Source organism: Carassius carassius, chromosome 39 (assembly GCF_963082965.1).
Source record: "Carassius carassius chromosome 39, fCarCar2.1, whole genome shotgun sequence".
NCBI classification, from domain to species: domain Eukaryota; kingdom Metazoa; phylum Chordata; class Actinopteri; order Cypriniformes; family Cyprinidae; genus Carassius; species Carassius carassius.
This window is the reverse complement of record NC_081793.1, coordinates 7,008,078-7,024,567: the sequence shown is the minus strand read 5'-3', so window position 1 is coordinate 7,024,567 and position 16,490 is coordinate 7,008,078. Positions and strand designations below refer to the sequence as shown.

The 16,490-nt window shown below is 35.5% G+C and overlaps 1 protein-coding gene across 1 annotated transcript in view; it reads right to left on the bottom strand.

Annotated features, from left to right (window-relative positions):
- The window catches only part of LOC132121311 (retinoic acid receptor alpha-A-like), a 177,979-nt gene extending 164,855 nt beyond the window's left edge, over window positions 1-13,124 (bottom strand). The window contains exon 1 of the mRNA XM_059530595.1: window positions 12,971-13,124. The gene's annotated coding sequence lies outside the window, so the exon portion shown is untranslated. The remainder of the gene's footprint in view (window positions 1-12,970) is intronic.
- Between the last annotated feature and the right edge of the window lie 3,366 nt (window positions 13,125-16,490).

Sequence of the window (16,490 nt, the reverse complement as noted above, 5' to 3'; positions counted from 1 at the left end):
AAAAAAAATAATAATAATAATAATAATAATTAAAATATATATATTTTACAGTTTAAAAGCTATTCTTGTCAATATTAGGATTAGGGTTATCATATATGTATGACAATATTTAAAAGTTCAAAATAACATGTAGAGAAAGAAGGCAAAGGTGAGGATCTAAGTTCAGGGAGTAGTTTAATAGAGAAACAGATAAACACCAACTAAAACACAGGGAACAAGGAACTCCAGACACAAGGATGAACATCGACTAACACAGCATAAGTGAACCACTAGGACTTTATATATATACAGGGGCTAAGAAGCTTAACAAGGTAAAGAGGGGGAGTGGTTAGTTGTCTGAGGAACTATCAGGGGAGACACAATAACAGACACAATAGGAACAGAGAAAACACTAACAAAAGTCCAAACACCAACACAGGGAATATATAACAGTAGGCTCACTGGAAGAACCACTATCTTTTAGCAAAACTCCAAAAACATACCTGTATAATTCACTACAATTTCCAGCTGATACACTGTGGCAGTAATATACCAACAACTTTTATTCCTTTTCAAATAAATTATTTATTATTATTCCAATGACAGATTTTTTAAAAAAAATTGTATAACTCCGTCTGTTTGGCACGCATACCCAAAGAGGTGCTCATTTACCAAAATCTTTGAAAATAATCAGAGACTCACATGTAGAAGGCGTATTCACTCCTGACAGCAAAATGGAAATATTTCCATTACTTTCTAACATTTACAGATGCAGAACATACCTGTGAGATATAAGTTATGCACTGAGTAAAACCGCACATCTTAAACACATTAAATAGTGCAAGTATCCTCTCAGTCAGCAGCAGCACATGTATCTTGTCAGAGTTTCTGATGGGGCAAGCCACTTTAAACTATACATGTTAACTACTGTATATCTTACTAATTATTTTTAATTAAAGGCCCTTAATATAAAGCATGTCTCATGTTTAGTACATATTGGATTATTTACTTTCCCAGAGCATGTTTAAATGGCAACAAGCTGATGCTAAAATCAGTTTGGGATGTAACAAAGTTGAGTTTTGTGGCATCAAAGTTTTGAATAATTTTTTTTTAGTATCAAGACAAATATTTTTATTTGTATTTATTTTTTTTACCCACCATTAAACAAGCAATAACAAACCTAACTCTCATTTCCACTTTACGTGGCTGACAGACTGTTGCTTTCTGTTTAATACCGCAGTTTTAGGCTAGAATAAGCTGTGAAGTGGCCCATACTTTATGCCAACAGTCAAAAGTCTGGGTATGTGAGACTATTTGCTCCTACCCACCATCAACCACTAACAACTGCCTGGGGAACATAAATACACCACCAATCATTACTTACAGCCAGATTATAGAGCTGACAGGCCTGCTGAGATTATGTCAGGGCAAGTTCTCACAAGGTGATGAGATAACATTAGACCAAATATACGAGAGAGCAAGAAAAAAGAGAGAGAGTCTAAGGCCAAGCAGGGTGGATGGGTTTTAGGGCCTGAGTTTTCCATGGCACTTTCAGCTCTAAATGTATCTTGTGAGGGTCTAAGCTCTTAGATACTGTAGCACTGGAGAAACTGATACTTGAAGCAAAGGGAGGGAGAGGGGAATTCTGCTGGTCACAATAAGGCCTATTTTCTCTGAAAATTTTACTAGGTTCAATTAGGGAAAAAAACAGGCTTGGCTTTCTTTTTATAGTAGAGTGCCTAGGGCTGTGTGACATGTAATTACATCATATTGCAACCTGAGAGCTTGTCTGCAGTTTACGATCTGCTAGTTAATTACAGTGTGTATGATGTTCCCATAATGTATAGTGTTTTACTGCACTGATAATGGTGATAATTTCAGTGTATTTTGATCCTACAAGGATGGAACCGACAAAACATTTATACAGACGATTTGGGACAGTCTTAAAGACACTGTGGTGTAAATGTTCAAGTCAACATGAATTAAAGTAGACTTGAGTTCCTTTGCACATTCCAGGTCTTGTACATCTTAACATGTCTTGACCAGTAGCTTCAGGAAATCTACACAATGGTGATAACATACAAATTGCATGAAGAAAACCCATTAATTACTTTTTTTATTTAAAGGAACTGAATAATTAGACACATTTGTATGTTATTGTAAAGTAAATATTTACAAATAACATTTTTATTTTCAGTGCACACTCACATTAAGTACTGTGCTGTACACCTAATATGTTGAAAAAGATTCAGTTCTGAATTACATTAACACCCATACGTAAATGTTAATATTTTCAATTCAAGAGGGCAGAGGACATCATTGACTGACAGCGAAAACCTTGATCTATAATCACCCAATTTGAAGCATATCAGTCACATAGGATTAGTTTTTAGGAAATGTGTATTAAATTAACTGTTACTTCCAGTGTTGGGGAGTAACTAGTTACATGTAACGGCGTTACGTTATTTAATTACAAAATAAATGTAACAGTAATCTGTTACAGTTACTAAGAAAAAATGAGTAATTAAATTACAGTTACTTATGAAATTTGTAACGATTACAAAGAGGATTACATTTGAATATTTACACACATCCACATACAGCTTATTTCTTTCCCAAATTGCACTAAGACATATGGCCCATAATCTCCGCGACGCGGAAAACACATTCGTAGAATCCAGTCATAAAAATGGAATTCAGCCTATAACGCAGACGCAATATGCCACATTTTGGATGAATATGTGAATATGTGTGTATCAAAAGTAAGTCAGTACACTTGAATAAAAATGCAGTATGGACTGGGGTCTGTGAATATTAAGCCGCGAAAAGACTGAATATGAATCCTGCACGTTCTGCGTGTCTGTGGAAATCATGCGCTGACTGGACATCGGGAGAACCAGGACTATTCCCGGTGGCCTGGCAGACGATTTGGCCTTCGATTTTAATATTGTTATTGTATAATTGCAGGCCGAATATACTAAAGCGATTATTTCCGAATCCGCCATTCGATAATTAAATCTAAATCATGAATCAGTTAGTCGTGACTGGCAATGGTTGGGCTCGCGCGCTCTCTGCGCCTCCGCCGAACGGTTTGGATCAGACTCAGAGTAATCAATGCGAGAGAGAGAGACCGGAGTGAACTGTGTAAGCGCACAGCTGGAGCAGAGAAGCGACACTTCTGTTTAGGGTTTCAGGTGTAGGTCAGTTTCATCTGTAAATAGGCTAATGTAGTTTTGTCTTTGTTTACTTAGTCAAGCAGCAGCAGCACATTGCTCGCAATCACTCAAAATACTATATAAACGACGTCATTATTATCTTTTGTAATGTTACAGTAGTAATTTAGCAGACAACTTATCATATTTTATCATAGGTTTAGGGGGAGCTAGTGCAGACAAAAACACAACCCTGAGGAAAATTAATATAGCCTATGGTATGGCACTAACCGTGGTTTAACTATGGAATTTGTAGTAAAAATAAATACAAGTGGTAATTAATTTGCCAAAAAAAAATTGCACTTACAAAACATGGTAAAAGTCAAATAAAAATCTCCAGTATTAAAGTCATGAGAGAGATGGATGGATAATGGAAGTGAAGGTGCAGTTCAAGGGAGAACCTCTTAATTACATTGCAAGTCCCCCAACCTAAGGATTCAAATCTTTTTCATGTCAGGTCCATAAAAAAATAGGGTTGTCCATGTTTCAGAATGGGTTGTGGGTGTATGAGTGTGAGATTTCCCAGCCTATTTTTTTCCAGTCCATCCCTCATGGAAATTAATCTCTAGAACTGCTCTGAGTCACTTCATGAGCATTTTTTACTTATTTTGAGAAACTATCATCATATCATATACAAAGAGACAGCATTGTTTCAAAAAGACACCAATGTTTCAGGAGTTTAGTACACAAAATAGGAAACATGCATATTAGATAACCATATTTGAGTTGATGTAGCTATATGCTTTTATTTTTTTATTAACTATTTTCCCCAAACCATTGTTAGATGCAGTTAGATGCCTGTAGTTGTGCAAAGATTTGGTTTCAAAAACAGTATCTATAAACTATTTATTTTGAATATTTTAAATCTGCATTGAACTTCAGATCAATCTCAAAGTAAAAGGCAGTACTAAAGTCTGATTGTGTGGTGGATGTGTTCAAATGTGATCATCTTAATTTAAGTGATGAAGGATGGTGAAAGTCTGACAGTATTGAGCACTACTTTAAGGTTAAACCTGCATGGTGTAAATGGTTGAAGATGATTAACAGTTGCAAATAAATATTCATTAGAAATTTATAAAAGTAATCAAAATGTACTCAAAAGTAATTAGTTACATTACTTTATTAGAGTAATTAAAAAAGTTACACTACTATTACATTTTAAATAAGGTAACTTGTAATCTGTAACCTATTACATTTCCAAAGTAACCTTCCCAACACTGGTTACTTCAGATGTTTATCTGGAATTAGTATCAGAAATTGATTTGAATATACAAAAAAACATATATAGGAACAGAGAATATATATTACAATAAATGCTTCTGTTACTCTATTGCTCTAAGTACTGAAATTCAAAGTTTACCATGCATCTTTTTGGAAATAAAGCTTCTTATCTTTAAGTCTATACCGTACATAGTCCGTGATATTTCTTTGTGCAATGTGTGTATTTTAGATCCTGAATAAGCCAAAGGTAACCCAAAGGTTGTGGGTTCAAGTCTCAGGTCTGGCAGGGATTGTAGGTGGGCGGAGTGAATCAACAGTGTTCTCTTACACCCTCAATGGCACGAATGAAGTAAGACCCCTGAGGAAGGCACTGAATTGCCAACTGCTTTCCCAGGTGCTGCAGCAATATGGCTGCCCACTGCTCCAGGTGTCTGTTCATGGTGTGTGCACTTGGATGGGTTAAATGCAAAGCAAAAATTCTGTATGAATTTTATACAATCGGAGTATGGGCCACCATATTTGGCCACTCTCACTCGACACCCTGGAAAACAATGCTGTAGTCCAACCAAGCTGTTTGTTGTAGTTCCTGAAAAGGGATTAATATATATATATATATATACATACATACAGTACAGACCAAAAGTTTAGACACACCTTCTCATTCAAAGAGTTTTCTTTATTTTCATGACTATGGAGAGTGATGGGGTGCTGCGCCAGATGACCTGGCCTCCACAGTCACCGGACCTGAACCCAATCGAGATGGTTTAGGGGTGAGCTGGACAGCAGACTGAAGGCAAAAGGGCCAACAATCTACTTCTACTTTTGTAAAAGTGTGTCTTGTAAAAATTGAAGAAGATCACATTCTATGGGATTATGCAAGACAGGACACAAAACCAAATCAAGTACACAATATTGGGCAGGGTCACAGTCTATATGTTCCACACAGCACTTTCCTTACTGTATGATTAAGTAACTGACCCAGTGATATAGTCCTGATCTTCAGAGCTGCATCTGAATGTCAAAAAGTATTACTAAAACGATTACTTTCCCTTTACTTCTTCCAATTTCCATGCATTTTCTGCTCCACCCTATTATATAAGTTTTGAATGATCTTGCCAGAGTCACTTTTTCCTGCAGGTCAAATAAAATATCTGTGGGAAACACCTATGATTAAAAATCCATATGAGCAATCGTCTTATGCACATACACCAGCTCTGTTCCAAAACCTACAGAGCTGCCTACTAAGCATTTTAATACTCCATGGTTGTGCTCTCAATGCAAAGGGTGTTTCAAAATGTGGGTGGTAACATTATGTATGCCTCCTGCATGGTGAGGCAATCCCAGAATGCACTGCAATAATTTCAGTGAAAATAAATAATCATGATGACGGAGCAGAGATAAATGTCTATTATAAATAGATTTAATTTAATACTTAGAAATATACTTAGAAATATATTTCAAAATGTACTCAATATTTGCATGCATTGAAATCCAGATTGTTATATATAAATATACTGAATAACTGAATTATTTAGGAAACCAAATAAAATCACACTTAATTAGATGACGTTACGTAAATAAATTGTGTTTGTTACTGATTAATGTGGAACCGATGTACATGATTAAATTCAACACACTTTTTTCATTGTATGTGATTTCACACTTTTTATTACCTATGGCTTGTAAAAGACCAAACGACTTGTATTGCTGTTTATGTAGAGTATTCTGAAGAAGTCACTTGGATACATTTGGCTCATCATGCCACATCACAAGGAGGCCCTGCCACTGAAGCACAATTTCATTTCTAATTTATTATTATTATTTTTTTTTTTAATTATACATATTGTTATGATATACTTGGATATAATGCAGCATCTACTTTCGGGCCACAGCCCTTAATCAATTTAGATTTTTGACCCTTCATAGTAAAACGTGTCATCACCTTTTTTTCTTTTCTTTTAATTGAATTAGTTTTTATATTTTCTGTTTTTATTTCAAGTTTAGTTAAAGCTAAAATAATAACAATAATATATATATATATATATATATATATATATATATATATATATATATATATATATATATATATATATATATATATATATATATATACATATACAGTACAGACCAAACGTTTGGACACACCTTCTCATTCAAAGAGTTTTCTTTATTTTCATGACTATGAAAATTGTAGATTCACACTGAAGGCATCAAAACTATGAATTAACACATGTGGAATTATATAAGGAATTATATAAATAACAAAAAGTGTGAAACAACTGAAAATATGTCATATTCTAGGTTCTTCAAAGTAGCCACCTTTTGCTTTGATTACTGCTTCGCACACTCTTGGCATTCTCTTGATGAGCTTCAAGAGGTAGTCACCTGAAATGGTCTTCCAACAGTCTTGAAGGAGTTCCCCGAGAGATGCTTAGCACTTGTTGGCCCTTTTGCCTTCTGTCTGCGGTCCAGCTCACCCCTAAACCATCTCGATTGGGTTCAGGTCCGGTGACTGTGGAGGCCAGGTCATCTGGCGCAGCACCCCATCACTCTCCTTCTTGGTCAAATAGCCCTTGATGCCTTCAGTGTGACTCTACAATTTTCATAGTCATGAAAATAAAGAAAACTCTTTGAATGAGAAGTTGTGTCCAAACGTTTGGACTGTACTGTATATATATATATATATATATATATAAAACAAAAGTTTTTTTATGGTTTTTGTTTTAATTTTAGTTAACAATAATTGCCTTGTTTGAGTAGAAAAATAACCCAGCATTTTTTAGCATGCAAGTGTTCTCCTACCTGCATGACCTTATTGTTCTCTCTCTCTTTCTCAACATTTATTCTTTATCTCTCACTAACTCTCTCTCTTTCTTTCTTGCCTTGATGAGCTCTGGGATTATTTTTGTCTGGCATGTAAAGATGATCTAATACCATCAAAGGAAGCAGGAAGATAAAATGATAGTGTATTAAAATAAGTGGAGTCAAGACGTAACCATTTCAACCGTCACTTCCCAATGCAAACACGCCCAATAAAATGGCCCAACCCCTGTCACTTGATTGACAGGTTTCCGTATAGACGTCGGAAATTCAAATGCAAAAGGAATTGCGATTCCATTTGAGTTTTGGCAGTTTACATGCACAGTGCAGAGAGAGTGAAAAGGCAAATGTGGTAATTAATATTGGTATTTAAATATTACAGGCTCATAGCTCGTAAGATATGGGAAACACAATTGCAAATGGACTTTGCATTTCCATTTTAAATTTGGCAGACACTGTGCGTTCGCTTAAACGAAAATGAAAACGGTAATGCGCTATTTGCATTTGCTTTTGGATTATGTCACATTTTATGCGTCCACAAATTGAAAACGCAATTGCAAATACATTTTGCAATTCCTTTTGAATAAAGTCCGGAATATCATTCCATACATTTCACTGTTTATCTATTAAAGGTAAAATATTTCCCGAGTAACCCGCACAGAGCTGTCTGTGCCTCCATCCACTCCATGCATCATAAAGGTTTAACTTCCCAGTCCCTACTCCCATTCCTGTCTTCCCTCCATCTCTCCATCTTTTCCCAGACTCACAAGCTCTCTAGAGGCACTGGATGCAACATCGTGGCTTCAGGCTGTAAAATCACCATGGCATTACCAGCTTTTACTGCACAATTTGAATACCCATCTTGCAAAAATATCTGTGCATTCCACATTGTTTGCATGTTTGTCAAACTGACCACACTGAATTGTAGGATGCATTGTATGCACTCCTGTTTTGGCAAAAATCATGTCATGCATTCCATTGTAAAGAAAATTTGCATACTGTACTGTAAATAGTATACATATAATAGATTGTGTAAAATAGTATGGAATTAACTAACCAAATGTTACTCTGGATCACTGCTACTGTTGTGTCATTGTATAATCACTATTTTGTCACAAAAAAAATGCAAACGGTTAATTAATGTAAAGCAATATATAATATAGAGCAAAAACTGCCTAATTTTTTACTTCATCACAAAATGGAAAGTATATTATCACATAACTCTTTATACAAATTTGGATATAAAATTATGTTTATCTTTATCTGCATACAGTATATTTGCATAGGGCTTTACCATTGATTGCTTGAATCGTTATAAAATGTAAACTAAATTTGCTAAATGCAACTATTAAACAAATATATCATCTGATTTTTATGTAGTATATATAAACACACACACAGCAACTGTTTCCACACAGGTGTGTTTGCTTTTGTTCAGACAAACAGGTACTCCAGCCATTGGCTGAGGTAGAAGTTGACATGTTGGGACGCATAAAAAAACTGGGCAATGATCTGAAATGTCAGCAGTGTCTTCTTAAACTCCAATGAAAAATGTTTGGCAAGTTCATTACATGTGCACAGTCTGGTTGTATACCATACATTATTGTGTCATGGCAGTAACAAGTATTCAGTATAGTACAGTTCCAATATCAGTGTCATTATAGTGATTTAAGACTGTTATTATTCAGATAGCTAGTTGTAAACATTGATAGTTCTATTACAGTTAAAGACAACTCTCCACAAACATACTCAACATAATGTAACATGAACAAAATGGCTATGTAATATAATACAATACAATAATATAAGCTCTATCAAATTACAGTCAACTATACCTGATACATGTCTAATTTAATTTTCAAAACAATCTGGGCCCGGTTCCCCGATAACGTTCACTCTTAGCTCGCTAAGAAGACATCGAAAGATATATCTTACCAAAGTTGTTGATGTTTCTAAGTGTGTTCCCCGAAGTGTCCCTTAGGAAGCTTCTTAGCACGCTGCCTCTTACGTCCGACGTTACAAGAGCGCTGTCCAAAGTCAGGGTGCTGAATTAGTTGGCATCGATTGCTCATGAATCGATTTTCCACTTTACGCGAAGATGCAATCCAGTGTTAAGAAAGACAACACGTTCTATGCAAATGAAACATTCCTCAAATTATTACAGTAACATTTATTTTAACATAGTTTAAGTTATCAGTAAAATATAGACTATAAATTAAATTATCAAAGGGTCAGTAATGTTCACACGATATGTTGTGACGGTAAGACAAACCGGGTATCCCCCGCTAATCATCCATCCCGTTGTGCCACTTGTGCCGCTTCTTGACATGGGTTTAACGACTTATAAAAATTATATAATACACTTTAATATTAATGGCAAGGTACTTTACAATTAGAATTGATTGGCAAGCAGCTGCAGTTACTTCTGTTTAATGCGGTATTGATTGCAATTGGTTTATGTTTTTAATAAAAAGCAACCTATCTACAATGAACAGAGAGAGAGAGAGAGAGAGAGAGAGAGAGAGAGAGAGAGTTAGATACAAAATATGCTGGGGAAGCAACGTAAAAAAGGGCACCAAGCCTCTCGTCAGAGGAACTTGAAGTGTTGCTGGACCTTGCCACCAGGTCAGATATCACACCCCTATGGTCCACTATAACCTGCACATTTATGGCCGCGTCTTCCTTTCGCAATAAGTAGCCTACGCCTGATCATTCACTGATGGATTGGCGATAGGGATGAGTGCCATCCACCAGGATGCAATCCCCGGCATGGCGCAGAAGGGCATTGGTGACAGTGTGGACGCACTCCACACAGAGGTCTTGATTAGGCTGTAGCCCTCTCCCACGACCTCGATGAATCTCTCTGTAGCAAAAAAAAAAAAAAAAAAAAAAAGAAAGGAAGGTCCAGCTGCTCCACAATGAGTTGTCTTGGGAGGGGATTTTTTTTAATATAGCCACGTCAGGCAAAATGTCAAAAGGGCTTAAGTTTTGCCGAATAAAAAAACTGACATGGACTAAACGGCTCCGAGTATGGCTCCGTCTTTGATTCAATAGAAGGACATGTTGGATCGCTGCGCATAGTTGGTCGCTTACTGGACACCACCATGCTTACCCATTTAAAGATCTTAGCCATTTAGAGCCAAATTGTTTGCCAGATTTTAATTATCAAAAAAATGATTGCCAATTCGCTTTAATTACATTACGAAAAAGCCTAGGCTAATTACCACCTTATTAGTTCTGTAACCACATAAAGTCAACTTCATAAATAGGCCTGTATCCATTGCGAACATAATTTATTATGAGTCTTAAAAAATAACAGAAAATCATTGTTGAGCCACAAAATTGTCAACATACCATAGTTTGACTTGTACTTCGCTGCCCTGGTTTCTAAAGACTGCTGTACAGTAGCGTCTTGAGCTCAAACAGCGCTAAGAGAGAGCTACGAATGGTCCAGACCAACCTTACGAAAGTGTGACTTACAGAAGATATACTTAGCGTACGAACGTTTCGGGAACCGTGCCATAATGTTAAGAGAGAGGTTAAGGAATAGGTTAAGAACTACTTAGCGATAAGAACGTTTTGGGGAACCGGGCCCTGGTCCATACACTATGCAAAAACTGAAATAAAACTTTGAAAACAGAGCAATTGAAATAATTACATTTCATTTGCCAGGAGATATTGAGTCACTATCATGTTCTTAATGCCAGAATGCTTTTTCCATCCCATGCTGACACTGGCCTTACTCAAGTGGTCTCAGCTCATCAAAGGACAAAGAAATAGCAAATGTGCCTCATTTTGGAACGTCAAACAACGAAACACAAGCAGTGAAATATTATAGCCATTATTACAACACGGGTGTGTTTCCTGTTACCTGAGTTTTGTATTGAAGATTGTTTGTATTGGAGTTGTATATCAACTCTCACAATACATAACAGCTGTTTAAGATTGAAATCATGGCCAAAACAACCAGCACATACAAGAGTCACATGAAACGAGGCAAAGTTTAATGGGTAAATATGATAGGACTGAACTCACACACACACTTTACAGCAGTAAACAGGACACCGCATGTGAGAAGAGTGTATTGTACTATGACCTTGATTTAATTACCTACAAGGTAAGAGACTTTGCATAAGTTATCTTCCCTAAAACTCTACAGAATAACATTTAGACTTAATGAGACAAATACAATAAATGAAACCTTGATAGTATAAAATTGTACACAGAGCCTTTGCAACAATAAGCAATTTTCAGCAAATCCACCTGTTTTCATGTGAAGAAATTCTTAAAATTAGAATTTTTTTGTTGAGTTTGTCTTATCATTCAAAACATTATGGTGATATGAGATATCTGAGCTGTTTCTGTCTCAGTAGCCTTGGTTCTGGATATATATTTTGGTAAAGAGTTTTAAGCTACAAAGCAAATCATCTGGCTCAAAGATTAATCTGAATTTATTTTTTTATTTGTTATTTTTTTGCTCCAAACTTTGCTGTGATTCTGGCTTCCATAGTAACAGCAGCTTCAGAATTATCGCCCCCAATTATCTTCTGAGTTATGGGATTATAGCTCTATACCAAAAATTAACCAATTGCACTTTTCTTTGTCAAGGATGTAACCAAATGTTGAGGAGGGCCAGACGTAAATGTTTAAGAATAAATCAATAAAAAAACTCAGCACACTGTCGTTGTAATTTGTAATGTGAACTGGTGTTACAAATATATATATATTTTTTAATTATATGGAATGCCCACCTCACAAAATGCTTACATTTTCTCATGAGATTGAATTGGAAAAACCTACTTTGATAAACCACTATTCTAAATATTGGAAGGCATGTGGCCCCATATCGTTATTAGTTACCACTGTCTGTCACCATTTATTTCTTTATTTATTAAATACATAAAGAAAAGAAAGATCCTGTATTCATTTGATTTTTTCTTTAAAAACACGGTAAACAAAATATTAAACCGTAACATAATATAGCACTATGTAAAACAGAATATACTATTCATTCATTTATATGGCATATGAAAATATATTAAAAAAAAACATCTTTAACCATTACACTACCATAATACAATTTTTGTGAATGTTAAGCATTATATAGTTCTGATGAAGGCCTAGATAATGGCCAAAACGTCACAAATAAAATTTCTTCTAGAGTGAGTGTTGAACCTTTTCTAATTGATATGTTTACCATTTAAAAATCTGAGGAAATAAAAAGTATTTAAATGGTAGGCCTACACAAAATAAGTTCAGATAAGCATTTTTTTTTTCATCTAGATAAGCTTTTTTCACGATTATCATGATCGTATTTAGCTTCTAAACATTTGTTACAGGTACTGAGTATGTCAGCAACAATGTTCAGTGTACTGTAGCCTATTTCAGCGAACTGTGAAATAAAGAGCGACTGACTTCACTAACACAGTACTGTAACTGCTAGGCTATAAGCATATTAAAGTATGAAATAATCTAGGCAAAACCTACCCTGTCTACTTACAGTAGACATTATTTTTTAGCGGTATATATATGCACTAAAATGCTGCACAGTATATTCTTTGAGACGCTGCCCTTATTATCCTTCAGCACTATCGCACTTCGTGTAAAACAACTTACAAAGTCAATCTTGCAGTATCATGCTGCACATTCAATCACTAAATAAAACATGTCTACCATGTGTTATCTTCAGCAGTTGTTTAGTGAAGGAGAGAGAGTAAATGAAGCTCTTGAATAAATACCTGAACCTGTTGACTCCGCCCCCGCCTCAACTCCTGCCTGCCGCGCAGTTTCATCAGCACGATGCTGCAGTAAAGTTCCCCGTCCGCTCAGGAAAAGAGCAATAAGCGCGTCTGAGGTAGCGGCCATTGGAAAGTCATGTTTGCTGCGTCTCTCCGCGTGTGTGTGAAACCCAACACAAGTGAATGAGCCCGCCCCGTTTCCTCAAAGTCCCGTTAACTCTCTCATCTCCATTTTTGACAAGTCTCTCTCACTGCCTGCTTCTAACAACATAGCATAACTTTCAATAATTTGCCTATATAAATAGACATATACATTAGAGCATAATATTAATGTCCATTAATTGTTGATTAATGTTTCAAGAATAGCCTATTTATATTTTCATGTGCATTAGCCTATGCATTTATGTGAATTATAGGCTATAATTATTGTATAATTATATAATGTATTACATTTGCTGAGTTTTAAGTCCTGTTGCATCTTAAAGAGGACATGCTGGTCTTATGATGACATTGCAATAATAATAAATAAATAAAAATGTACAGAAAGAGGAACTGTAGTTAAATCAGAGCTTCATGTTGTGGGTGCTGCATGTAGACAGTAGGCCTACTAGTGGTAATGTTCAGTGAAATTCTTTGGGAAACTATTTTAGAACACTTTCAGGCAATTTTTCAATTATTTGGAACCCAAGCTTTCTCGCTTTCACACACACAAACCACAAAAGCAAGCTCTAGCTCTGAACAGTATACATTATTTCACAACTGAATTACATTTGATTTCCAGATTGCTTCATGTTAATCTGAGGAAACCCCATGTTAACTTGATGTAAGCAATATCATTTCAGTTGATATTATGGAAAATGCCACTTCTGAGCATCTTGTCTAGCCATAAACAGTGGCTCAACTTATGGCATGAATTGGCATCTGTCTGTCTGGACCACCAATGGCAGACAGAGGCAGTGTTCAGAAAACTAGTTTGAATGTAGTCAGTATTCTTTCGGCAGTTGCATTTGGAGAATTGCTTGGTGCAGAAATTACACAAACTCAAACCTGACTCCATTTACTTTTCATTTAGATGTTCCAGGATTTACTGTGTATGATTCATCTATGCACATTATAGCCTACGTATTTTATAAAAAAATATGTCTGCAGCTCACAGAGTAGCATGGCTCTATCAATGTCATAGGTCATATGTCAAGGTCATAATTCAGTGGATGCATGAACTGATAAAAACAATTATACCTTGAATGCAATGCAAGTCACTTTAGAAAAACTGTCTGCCAAATGTAAACTGTTCTCTACCTGTGCCTCTTAAAGTGCTCCATTATGCCCTTTCGACTATTACCTTTCATACAAGTGTGTCATGTAGCTGTATGTGAACATAAACGTTCTGCAAATTTGTGAAACCGACAGTACATGATATATAATGTTATCAAAAGAGTCGGCTCTCAATCGCTGAAACGGGTCACCAGGAATTTGAACCTTATTCTGTTATGGCTCTATGTCACAAAGTAACACATTTGCATAATGTCTGCCCACGTTTTAAGTCACCAACTTGCCTGTCCACAAACACAGTAAAATTTCTATGTGGTTAACATCATTTTGAGAAGACGCTGTGTCCTACGCTGTGAGAGTAAATTTGTTTGATCACATCTCATAATTACCACAAACTTGTCAACACACACTTACCACTGAGAAATGTCCTGCTCCAGTCATGCTTGTGAATCAGTCTCTTGTCAGGAGGGTTTTAGAGAAACGGATTCTTTGAACTGCTTCGCATGAGTTGTTTATGAATCTTTTAGAAATGACGTAAAATTAAATCTATTTTCTGAGAAAACTAACATGTTTTTTGACCTTGCATGCATGTAAACCTGTTTTAGGAGAACAATATTAGCAACCGTAGCTCAATTGGTAGAGTGCAAGGTTGGGGATTCGATTCCCCGGGAACACGTAAAAATGTATAGCTTGAATGCACTGTAAGTCGCTCTGGATAAAAGCGTCTGCTAAATGCATAAATTTAATTTAATTAATTTTTTTAATTTATAAATGACATTGGTTTTCAGCTGAAAATTTTTCAAACATTTGCAACCACTCCCCACCAACCACCAGGATCTGTTCTTGGATGACAAACACATGATAATTCATTTTCTGATGGATAAAATCATGTCTCATCCTGCAATTTTCTTGTTTCACTTGGGGAGAAAGGGGGGTTTTGAACAGTGTTCCTTGTTTCCATATTTTTCCCATTAAATATATGACATTATCAGTGGTGTGAAATAACCATATAAAACTTCAAAATACAAAATACCAGGGTTGTTTTGGCAATATTTTGGGCTTAAAACATATATATATATATATATATTAGAAACTCCTAATTCACTGCTTTTATTGTGAAAATACTGGGGTGAATGTGCTTGCAAAGAAACCAAAGCCCTTGAAGTTGATGTCACTTTACATGGCCAAATTGTTCTGTTGCATATTTGGCTATAATGTGTAGTTTAGTCTGTTCACCTTTACTCATACACTGACTGTAATGGAATCCACAGATGTAAAGGAAGTCTGGGATGTTATGTTCCAGATTTAACACATTGTAAATGAGCCCCCTTTTCACACATTGTAAAGTGTCTTCCGCACAACATTCAAAATAAGCTCTTAAAGAGCCCCATGCCTGTCCTAAGGGCCATTCATACTGCTGGAATTTAAACAGTGGAGATTAAGGTGACCAGATTTCTGAAATGAAAACCGCGGACATTTCCTAGTTCAGTTACAGAAATATCACTGAAACTCAATTGTGATTATCTACAAAATGAAAAAAAGGGACAATATATTTGTGTATGTTTTTTTAATTGTATTGTTTTCCATGTATTAATATCATAATTAGTAATTACAGTTATATTCAAGGATCAAACATACCCTAGTTTATTAATATATATATATATATATATATATATATATATATATATATATATATATATATATAATTTTTTTTAGGCTCATTTTGACCAAAAGGTATATGCTTTCTGCTGGTGTAATATATATATATACATTTTTTTTTTTTTTTTTTTTGCATTTTAGGCTCATTTTGACCACAAGGTATATGCTTTCTGCCAGTGTAATTGTTTAGTTTATTTTTATTTTTTATAAATATATATATATATATATAATTATTATTATTCATATCAGAGTTGTGATGGCGGAAGTTGAATGAAGATGAATGTTTAATACTGTGTGCAAAAAAAATCCTGTCTTATACCTTTTTATAAAGTGCACACAAACAGTATTACTTTGTTTTAACATGTCTATAGTTAGTATGTGACTAACTTGAAACCAATAACGGTGTGTTTCTTTTGATAATTGACCATAATAGTGCTCTGCTCTAGTCCAAGTTCTTCATGGCTAAAGTAGCGGTCCGCAACTTGTAATCGCTATGGCTCACAGCGCCTTCTGCTGGTGAAAGTAATCATAGTTTTGAATGTTTTGTCAAATGGGGACATTTCCGGGGACAGCTCCAGTCAGGGACAGG